Source organism: Sebastes fasciatus, chromosome 5 (assembly GCF_043250625.1).
Source record: "Sebastes fasciatus isolate fSebFas1 chromosome 5, fSebFas1.pri, whole genome shotgun sequence".
Classification (NCBI taxonomy): domain Eukaryota; kingdom Metazoa; phylum Chordata; class Actinopteri; order Perciformes; family Sebastidae; genus Sebastes; species Sebastes fasciatus.
Window position 1 is genome coordinate 30,655,604 of NC_133799.1, and position 11,503 is coordinate 30,667,106.

The window sequence follows — 11,503 nt, forward strand, 5'->3', positions numbered from 1 at the left end:
AAACATCAGTTTACTCATACAAGTACATTTTGATTGCACTTGTGTGTGTTTACATGTCCTTTTACTTGTATGCAGGCTACATATTAACAGGCTACTGTTTTATAACAGTTGTAAATAACATCATCTCTTTGAAATCTTTACTATTTTTGGAAGATAACTCTCTATAAGTTCATCTTTGAATACCAGAAACTGTTTATGTGAGGACATTTTCTCAGTGGTCTCCATCTGATGTGAGGACAAGAACAGCAGCACCACCTTCTGGATACTAATAGAAATGACACATAATCACATGCAGTTTGGGGCAAGTCACAGTCAAGTCAGCACACTGACACACTGATCGCTGTTGTTGCCTGTTGGGCTGCAGTTTGCCATGTTATGATTTGAGCATATTTTTTATGCTAAATGCAGTAACTGTGAGGGTTTCTGAACAATGTTTGTCATTGTTTATATAATAATAATTTATACATACGTGAAACAGAATCCAGGAAGTCTTGCTGGATAAATCGTCCTCAAGTGGTATAGACAACCATGGAAAAAACTAATGCACTCCATCTTCTTCTTCTTCTTCTGCAGTGTCTGATTTGTCAGATTTTTTAAATGTTCCCATCAATCCTGTTCTCTTTAGGAAGCTAACCAAATATCTCCTGTAGTCATATACTGTATATAATCTTGATTAATTAATCTTAATTCACATGGTAGTTATTTGTCCTATTAATTGGTTGCCAAATGTCAATATCTTGTGTAATATGAGTCCCTCAGGGAAGACAACAAAGGGGGGAAAGAGAGAGAGAGATGAAGGAAGGAAATAAAAACACAAGACCGTCAGAGTGCTCTATAAATGTAAAATGTAGGTTTCCCTGTAAAGATTTGCTCTTAAAATGCATTTATTAGAATTCTGCAGGTATCAAATATAATAAATAGAGGCTTACATCAGCATCATAAACAATAAATAACACTTACACATGGGAGTTGCATCTCTGAGGGCGGTGTACACAGTGAATATTGAGTTTTGCAGGAGCAGTTTGAACCAATGCGATGGCTTTGAATGCTTTATAAATAATATATATACTGGAAAAAGAAAGTTCGGAAACTTGTTGTTACAATGCTCTCTGTTGTTACAATGCTAATTGGCATTGTATTTTACATCGTTGGAAAGCCTGTTTATTTACCTGCACAATGATGTCCAACTTGTAAGGATCATGCATTTGTAGGATGAGCAGCTCAGCTGATTATGTGGGTAGCGCCCAAGAAAAACTTGCCAAAATGCTCTGCCAATGGTAAACAGTGTATTCTCATAAGGCTACCAGGAAGCCTGCAATGACTGCCCTTCACTGTCAGGCCCGTTTGTGCTGGTGTCGACAACACAGACAATGGAACCTGAACATGTGGGGGAATGTCATGTTCAGTGATGAGTCCAGGTTCTGTCTGCGAAAGTCGGATGGCAGGGTCAAAGTATGGAGACGACGCGGAGAACGCTATGCTGATTGTTGCACCGATGGAGTAACAGCTTTTGGTGGGGGCAGCGTCATGGTGGGGGGTGGCATCTCCCTCACTGGCAAAACAAGGCTTGTCATCATTGAAGGCCATCTCAATGTAGTGAGATATCGGGATGAGATTCTGCAGCCAGTGGCGATCCCATATCTCCACAATCTGGGACCTAACTTCATCCTCCAAGATGACAACGCTCGCCCCCACAGAGCCAGGGTTATCACAGACTACCTCCACAATGTGGGAGTAGAGAGAATGGAACGGCCTGCCAAGAGTCCACACCTCAACCCAATTCAACACTTGTGGGATCAGCTTGTACGTGTTAGAGTGACTGACACAACCACGCTGGCTGACCTGCAATGAATCCTGGTTGAGGAATGGAACGCCATCCCACAGCAACGTGTGACCAGGTTGGTGACCAGCATGAGGAGGAGGTGCAAGGCTGTTGTGGCTGCGTATGGATCTTCCACCGCTACTGAGGCTCCTGACAGTGTATTAAATGAATAAAGTGTAAAATAGCCAATATGTCTTGTTTGGTCCTTGTTACTGATAGAGAGTTCAATCATCCAATCCACCAAACAACTCAAAACAAGAGTCAGTACCAACAGGAGAATACACTGTTTACCATCGGCAGAGCATTTTGGCAAATTTTTCTTGGGCGCTACCCACATAATCAGCTGTGCTGCTCATCCCACAAATGCATGATCCTTACAAGTTGGACATCATTGTGAAGGTAAATAAACAGGCTTTCCAACGATGTAAAATACAATGCCAATTAGCATTATAACAACAGAGAAATAATCCACCAAACACAAGTTTCTGAACTTTCTTTTTCCAGATTATATATATAAATATATATATAATAATATAATAAAAACAGCTCTGTTTTAAGATAAGTTAATTGGTTTGTTAAGCTTTATATGTTTACTCAAATGGATAAAATAGGCCGCCCATCAAACTGTGTTTGTCCGCCGTTCGGTCCTCCGACGGAGTGCTCTCACTCAGGCTAATTTCGGCATTGGGTACCACAACGTTACTGTCCTCGCATTAGCAGAGTGCTCTCGCTCAGGCTAATCGGGTAGACTCAGATACTGACAGTTACTGTGCTAGTGAAGACAGTGTGCTCGCTCTCCTCTCACTACACAGACTGTTTCCTGCACGTTCTCTTCAGTCAGCAGAGTGCTCTCGCTCAGACTGACTTCAGCAGCAACTGACAGGGCAGAGTTTCTCCGTTGTTGTCACTATGCTCAACTCTCCAGGCTGCGACACCTGTATGGCTCCTTTTCAACCTGAGGATGGCCATGACCTTTGCCCCTCTTGTCTTGGCCTCGAACATCTGAGGGAGGGCCTCTCGGAGGACCCGTGCATGAACTGCAGCATCATGCCTCGTGCAGTGAGGGCCGCTAGGCTGGCTGAGGTAGAACTCCTGATGGGTTATGCTGGCCTCCCCTCGTCAGGGCAGCTGGCCCCAGCCCAAACAATCCGTTCCAAGCGGCAGGCCACAGAGGCTGCGGGTGCGCCATCCAAGAAGCAGGCTAAGTCTGTCAAACTGTCTTCTAAGGTGGATCTGCTTACGGCTGAGCTGGCCCAGATGAAGTCGCTCCTCCTGGCCCTCCTTTCTAGTGCGGGTACGGAGGACGCAGGTGCACCAACTCCGCCCATGGCTGAGTCATTTTCGGAGGAAGATACGTTCTCGATGGCGGCTTCACATTCTTGCCCCACATTCTGTTTCTTCGCCTGCTGGGCAAACTGGCTGCTGCCTCAGCTGTCGTTCCCTTGGGCTTGCTGTCACTGCGCCCTCTGCAGAGATGGTTGAACGGCCTCTACTTGGACGCCAAGCGGCACAGGCACAAGAAGATAAGGGTGTCTCGACAGTGCATTCTCGCTCTATCCCCATGGAGGGAGAGAGCGTACTTGGCAAGGGGCGTGCCCATGGGCTCCGTTCCATCCCGCAGAGAGACCGTCACGACAGATGCCTGCCTCTCTGGGTGGGGTGCAGTGTGGCAGAACAAGACTGCTCGGGGACAGTGGTCTGCTCTAGACCAGGGGTTCTCAACCTTTTGCAACTGAAGGCCCACTTGTGATTGTCAAAACATTTCCGAGGACCACCTTCCCAAATAAATGAGTAAAAAACCTAACATGTTTATACAACAAATAATAAACTGGGCTGTAGATATGTGTTATGCCACTGTCAGCTGTAATGACCAAAATACATAAAAATATATATTTTAAATAAAAAAAAATATATTTATTTATATTGCCTTTATTCCTTCCATTCGATGTCATCACTCATGTCAATAATTCTTCTGCTCACCGTGTCATTGGAGAGTGGTATTGACTGAATTTTGGTTGCAGCGGCTTCTCCCAGTAACTCTCGGCACATATCCACAGCGCTTGGCAAAATAAGCTCCTCTGCAATCGTAAAGGGTTTCTTGCTACGAGCTACACGAGCAGCAACCATATAGATCGCTTTCAAAGTGGCTTTTGACTGAGTTGTTAATGTTGTGATGACTTTCTGTTGTGCCTGAAGCCCGTCCCTTTTCCTTAGGAAATATTCTTTTGGCTTCTCGACACATCCTGGGTGCTTTGTGTTTAAGTGTCTCTGGAGCTTCGATGGTTTTAACGCCTCATTTGACAAGATTTCACCACATTCAACACATTGTGCCTCGGGCTCAGCATCACTGCCTGCCATTACGAATCCAAATTTAATGTATTCAGGGTCATATTTCCTCACCACACGCTTCGGAGCTTTTACTGGCGCAGGGTTGTCTCCCACATCACTTTTTCGCTTTAAAAACCGATCCATTTTGTCTCACTGCATCCGAGAACGTTAGCTAGCTAACAGTGGCAAACACGTTTGTCTCTACCTGATGATGTTTGGTGTTTTTACACAAGGCCTATTGAAGTAGGTTGGGTCACACTTAATCAACGCGTCTTCGGGGTACCGCACATGCGCAGTAATATCTGCTCTGCACTCGCTGAAATTGAGCTCCTGACTCCAGTTACACTGCGCATGTGTTATACCCAATACAAGACCCGTGTCCGCCCGTGTCTCAGCCTCCTTCAATAGGCTTTGGTTTTACGGCAGCTGGCATTTTACCTCCTTTAGGTTTTACCTGTTCACTTTGCTAAATAATAATAAAAAATAATCTAGTACCACTGCCTCCGCGGCACACTAGATGGCGCTCTGAGGCCCACCGGTGCGCCGCGGCCCACTGGTTGAGAATGGCTGCTCTAGACCGCACAGAGCATGTCAATGTGCTGGAGCTACGCGCAGTGCACCTAGCGCTCAAACACTTCCTGCCATACCTGAGAGGGAAACATGTGCTCGTCCGGTCGGACAACACCTCGACCGTCTTTTATATAAACCACCAAGGGGGCACCAAATCTGCAAGGTTGCTGCAGACATCCAAGGCTCTCCTCACATGGGCAGCCTCTCGCCTGACCAGCCTACGGACAATGTATTTACCAGGGGAACGGAACCCTGTCGCAGATTTCCTCTCCCGTCACAAACCCCCACCGGGGGAGTGGCGCCTTCACCCACAGGTGGCGCACAAAATATGGAGTCTCTTTGGCAGAGCAAAGGTGGATCTCTTTGCCTCAGAGATGTCAACCCACTGCTCCCTCTGGTTCTCCTTGAGGGAGAAGACCAGCCCTCTAGGTCAAGATGCTCTGGCTCACACGTGGCCAGAGGGTCTTCTCTATGCCTTCCCACCGTTCCCTCTGATCCTACCAACGCTTCTCAGAGTGTTTCAGCAGGGCCACAGACTCCTCCTGGTGGCCCCCTTCTGGCCAGCAAGGACATGGTTCTCACCGATGCACAGACTCTGCTGCGGGACGCCCTGGCGCCTCCCCAGCAGGACAGACCTCTTATCTCAGCTGGGGGGGTCAGATCTGGCATCCCGACCCCAGCCGCCTTCAGCTGTGGGTTTGGCCGCTGGAGGGCCCGACCCAATGCTGACTGATTGCATAGAGCCCGTCAGAAAGACTATTCTGAATGCCAGAGCACCATCTACCCGCCTGCAGTACGAGTACAGGTGGAAGTTGTTCTCTGACTGGTGTACAGTTCAGAAAGAGGACCCAGTACATTGCTCTGTGCCTACAATTCTTAAGTTTCTACAGTCCCTCCTGGAAGGTAGCCGGTCTCCGTCTACACTGAGGGTGTATGTGGCTGCTATTTCATCGCAGCACGATAAGGGCGATAATAACACTGTGGGGAGCAACAGGCTTGTGTCTCTCTTCTTAAAAGGGGCTCTGCGGCTGCGTCCCCCTAGAACCCCGAGGGCTCCCGCATGGGACCTGCCCCTGGTGTTGGACGCTCTTTGATTGCCTCCCTTTGAACCCTTAATACAGGCAGAGCTGAGGTGGCTGTCAGCCAAAAAAAAAAATGTATTTCTCCTTGCCATCACTTCTGCAAAGCGTGTAGGCGAGCTACATGCCTTGTCAGTGAACAATTCATGTCTGAGGTGGAACTCAGATGGCTCAGGTGTCACTTTGTGGCCAAATACAGCGCTCCTCCCTAAGGCGCTGTCACGCTCACATCACAATCAGCCTATTCGGCTTGCCCAGTTTCAACCCCCAAAAGGAGATGGGGAGGAGATGGCAAGGCTGTTATGCCCAGTGCGGGCCCTTAGAGCCTATGTAGAAGCCACCGCATGCATACGGCGGTCAGAGCAACTCTTTATCTGTTACGGCGGTCCCAAGAAGGGCTGTGCTCTCTCAAAGCAGCGCCTGTCCCACTGGATCGTGGAAGTAATTGCCCACGCATACAGGGTGAATGACCTTTCCCCTCCATCCGCAGTAAGGTGCCACTCTACCAGGAGTGTTGCTACATCAGGGGCAACCCTGAGAGGGGTCCCCTTGGAGGACATATGTGCCGCGGCCTCATGGACGTCACCGAGCACATTCTCCAGATACTATAGAGTCAATGTGGCCACCCAACATCCATTGGGCGTGGTCCTTCAGCCGAGTTCCTCTGCTTCATCTTTATGAGGTATGTACTCAGGGATTCCTCGTGACTCTGTTGTTATAAGTCATCCAGTGTTGAAGCACTGCCTCTGGCGGTCAGTAAGGATGAAATAGAACGATAGTTACGAATGTAACTACGGTTCTATGAATCCTGGATGACCGCCAGAGTTCTTAGTCACTCAGAATCTCGTGATCCCGCGAGAAGATTCTGTAGGACTGATCTCGTGGATGACACCGGAACTTATACCTAGCCAGGGTCATCCGAGGTCACACGTGACTTTGTTGATATTAATACTCGACCTGCGCATGCGCGAGATGAAGATATTCAGTGTTGAAGCACTGCCTCTGGCGGTCATCCAGGATTCATAGAACTGTAGTTACATTCGTAACTATCATTTTATAAACTGGTGGTTTAGGTCAACACTTATCAACATTATACACCACAGGGACAAAACTGAACAGAATTTCACTGACAAGACTGCTTGAAGAAGGATTGAGTCGACAGTGCTGACAGTAAATAAGACAAAAACAGTACAAAAATATAAGCATGAGAAAAATTGGTAAAGTGGTGAGGAAAAGGTTGAATATGAAAATAGAAAAGTGATCAAGTGAATAAAAATATTGGAAAAAAACACGAAGAAGGTGAAAAATAAAATTAGGTTGTGAGAGTGGAGGTGGACGACAATAAAATGCCATTCCTGAATAGAGTATTATATCTTAATAATAAAAATCATAAAACAGATTAAAAATATCCAAAACCAGAAAATAAATAGCTGCCTAAACGAACAACTCATCAAGAACAGCAGATTTTCTGTACTTCTAACTGCATAAGAGCTCACTGAGATAGTGAGCCTGTACCATTCACCTACTGACTGCAGACATTTCTATTGATTATTCATAAAACACACACAAATGATCATAAAGACTAAAACTTCATGTTAACATGGCTCAGTTTCAGTTTTCACTTCTCAATGTGTCCTGCAGTGGCCATCATGCTGTGTATGGAGGCATCAGGTGCTGCTGGTCCTGAAAGATGATTATATGCTTATTTTGATCATTACAATCATGTACGAGATGTGAACATAAGTTATTATATTGTCTGCACAAGATAAAACATATTCTTCTCCGTACATTTCTGTCAGTTTTGAGGCGATGGGAAACACACATGCAGAAAACAAATCGTCTTGTATCATCCATTTGGCTACTTATTAAAATACAAATATATATTAGCCTTTATAGTATAAATAATATACACAGGCGCGTGCGTCAGTGAAAGTCATGGAAACAGAAGGCGGTGACGCGCGACCGAGGTCATATAAGACCTGTAGACTGTTGCTTTATTGCTCTGTTGTTCTGTTGCTCTGTTGCGCCGTTGCTCTGTTGCTCTCTCTCACTTTGACCTCGGATCTGACTCCAGTTGACCTTTTGCACAACTGACCGCTGGCGAGCTGAACTCTTTGGAGGAAAGAGTTTGGACATTTTTTGTGGTCAAAGGTCAAGGTCACTGTGACCTCACAAAACGTTTTTTGACATAATTTAAGAATTCACATGGTAATCCTGATAATTTCACACGAATGTCTAAGAGGATAAAATGATGAAGTGATGACATTTTTGACTTTTTTAACCTTGAAGGCTGAATAGTTTACATCTGGCAGGGCTGGCAGTGCCCTCGATAGCATCTTGCACCAGGGTCTGTTTTTGTTTTGTATCCTAAAGAGGTGTCCTGAAGAAGAAGATGATCCTGGTAGGACTTTTTTACCTTGAAGGTTGGCTAGTTTGTGTCTGGGAACGCCTGGAGGGAGTTTCTTAAAATTTGGCACAAATTTCCACTTGGACTCAAGGATGAACTGATGAGAATTTTGTGGTCAAAGGTCAAGGTCACTGTGACCTCACAAAACACACTTTTGGACATAATTTAAGAAATCATATGCTAATCCTGATAACTTCACACGAATGTATAATCTGATAAAATGATGAAGTGATGACATTTTGGATAGATATGAATTCAAACTGCAACTTGACTGATTGGTGGAGGCATACCCCAAATAAATTATATAAAACCCCAAATAGTCTTCTAAAGCCCTAAATTTAATATAATATAATATAATATAATATTATATTATATTATATTATATTATATTATATTATATTATATTATATTATATTATATTATGATATTATTATTGGCGTGCTGATTACCCTGATCACTGCTCCTTTGTGTTGAATAGAGCCAGTTGAGGTATTTGACTGAAATACCTCAACTGGCTTCTACTGTACATGTGCCAAGCTGGCCTGAAATTCAGTGGGCTTTATGCTGAATCAACATAATTTGTGGCCAAAGGTAAGTACAAGATGCTAACTTGGTAAGTGACCTACAATAATCTAATTAAGACACTAGCTTACATATATACCTGTTTGTTCATTTAATAGCACTTATTTAATAAGTTAAAGATTACTCACTCTTTTGTACTTCGATATCTTTGTTTTCTTTTACTGAGTTGACTTCTTTTACTGAGTTGACAATGACTTGAGATACAGGTATGGAAATCATCAAGTCAAGCTTGACAGCAGAGATGTTTCAGTTGACTAAAGAAAGTACGACTCTTATTTAGACGACAAATATTGACATCAAGTTGTGATGAACTAAAGTTAACATTACATCATGTTTGTAGATTATATTTCTTATTATCAACGCCAACATCTTAGTAGCTGCTGTCTTTAATAATACACATAATAAATATTAATTATTTGTTTTCTGTTCCAGAGCAGGAGTCTTCCTGTATCTTTCTTCCTGAGAGGGCATCCACTCAACCTGCCAAACATACCAGGAACCTTCCTACACAGTAGGTTGGTGTTTGGTGTTGAATTCATTAAAATGGACTAAATGTAACATGATCCAGTGTTCTGTGAGATCCTGTACCCTCAGTGATGCTGCGTTTACATGAAGCTTCCTATATACTGAATCCACTGCAGGTGTCACAATGTTTTTATTGGCTAAAATGCTTTCAGGTTTCTAAACATTTTGACACAGATGATAGAAAATTCCATCAGATTTTTTTTAATTGAGGCCTGAAAATCCACAAATTCAGATTCCTCTCACTTTAATTTGGACAAAGTAAGCAGAAGAATCTGGTCAAATCAAGTCTAATTTTAGATAAAGTATTTAAATGACCTCAAGGCGATGAGGCCTTAAGTTTGGGAGGGTTTGTTGACTTTTGTTTAATGTTTCTTTTTAATATATATATCATTTTAAATATATTTAATAATATAATTAATATATGTGCACATATGCTTGCAAATCTTTTTTTTAATGTACCACAATATGGCTCCTCTCCTTCGACTTATCTGAATACAAATTAAGGAAAAATCCACCCTCACATGGTCTGTTATTACACTTCAGGGGTCAGTAACTATTAGGATTAAACTTTTTAATTTGGTAAAGTGGTGTTTAGGTCAACACTTACCAACATTATACACTATTTGAATGAGACTCCACACTGTAAAACCGCGATATTGGCCCGGCTCTAGACAACGGGGGCGGCCCTGGGCAAGATTTTCTTTGGGGGCCATTTTCTTACTGTTTTGTGTGTTTGTGAGACAAGTCAAATGTTTGGACTTGTTTGGATTTAGCTAGCTGTCTGACAGACTAGTCTCCGGGAGATTCCTTTCCACCTCGTTCCCACCCTGAGCGTGATGTAAGAGCAATATTGCCGCTATGTTAATGTGGTCAATTACTATTAGTCATTAGTGCTGGTTAGTCTGTATTTAACCCCCTGAGACTCCCGGGATTGCGGGCGGGCAACATTTTTGTGAGGAAAAACTGGCATGGCCGTTTTCAAAGGGTTCCCTTGACCTCTGACCTTAAGATATGTGAATGAAAATGAGTTCTATGGGTACCCACGAGTCTCCCCTTTACAGAAATGCCCATTTTATGATAATCACATGTAGTTTGGGGCAAAAAAACATGCAGTTGTTTGAATGCAGTATAAATGTGTTATTTTTACGTATTCTAAAATGACATGTTTGAATATTTCTGCATACTGGGGTCCCTAAACAGTCTTGGAATTACATACATTTGTGGATCCACTGAGCCCAACTGTATTCATGTGTGATGATGTTAGTCCTCATAGTAGCCATTTCATTGTATTGAGACAATTTTTTTTAATTTGACCTCTCTGTATAAAATGACCTGTGGTGACCTCTAGGATAATCACAGCCTCATGAAACTTTACAGCCACAAACTAAAGACCTAGAGCATTCAGACGATGGATGGCTTTCCTAGGTAGATTGACAATAAGGGGTTTTCTGCCATCCAATCACAGAAAAATGCAATTCTTGCAGAAATCTCCAAATGTTAAAAGTTTTCGATACCAAATCACAGCATGGCCTTTTCTATGGTGTTCCTCAAGGTCTTGGTGTCATAATGTGGTATTTTGGAGGGATTATTGTTTTTTTTTTTTATCAATTCTAGAATGGTAAAAAATCTTTGAAACAAATAGTATCAACCCAAAAATTGCTGCAACAACTTATGAGACATAATAGAGCATGGGGAGGACCATCATATACTTCTATCATAATGTTCTAAACCTTTATAGACTTTTAAAATTTATTTTAAATAATTGTTAATTCATTCATTCATTCATTCATGTTTATTTCTGATTTATGACTAGAACAACTTGACACACAGTGCTGAGCTGCATCTCAAATTAATGTCCAGGATCCCAGCTTTCAGATGATGTACACCACTTCTATGTGACATCTACTGTTGACCTGCTATCGCCCCCTAAAGGCCCCCTGTGAAAGACAACAAAAATGGGTCTACTGTGGGCCTCAGAAGGTTAATGTCGAATCCTCGTATTTTAGCAGCTGGAAGCAGAAACACCATTGATATTTCCACTTGATTAAAGACAGTTAATCGATTAGCAAAGCTGTTATCAACTAATTTAGTCCCTATGAATAATTAATTAGTCTTCAGCTCCAATCACATCAACCACAGTATAGTGTGTTACTGCAACATTAATACGTCAGAACAGGTGTGTTGACTGTG